Source organism: Tupaia chinensis, unplaced genomic scaffold (assembly GCF_000334495.1).
Source record: "Tupaia chinensis unplaced genomic scaffold, TupChi_1.0 Scaffold000690_1, whole genome shotgun sequence".
NCBI classification, from domain to species: domain Eukaryota; kingdom Metazoa; phylum Chordata; class Mammalia; order Scandentia; family Tupaiidae; genus Tupaia; species Tupaia belangeri.
Genome location: NW_006160213.1, coordinates 806,112 through 806,421, shown reverse-complemented (window position 1 = coordinate 806,421; position 310 = coordinate 806,112).

Sequence of the window (310 nt, the reverse complement as noted above, 5' to 3'; positions counted from 1 at the left end):
TTTTTTTTTTTTTTTTCCATTCAGCCAGTCTGTGTCTCTTGATTGGAGAATTTAATCTATTAGCATTCAATGTTATTATCAATATTTTCAGACTTGTCCCTAACTTTAAGTTGGCTATTGTCTTGGTTGTCTTTTATTCCCTTATTTTTGGCTGTTCATTCTTTAGTTTTCCTGGGAAAGGACTCTCTTCAGAGTTTCTTGAAGAGCTGGTTTGGTGTTGGCAAATTCTTTCAGGTTTTGTTTGTCTGAGAAGACTTTAATCTTTTTTTCCCATATGAAGAATAATCTTGATGGATATAATAGTCTTGGT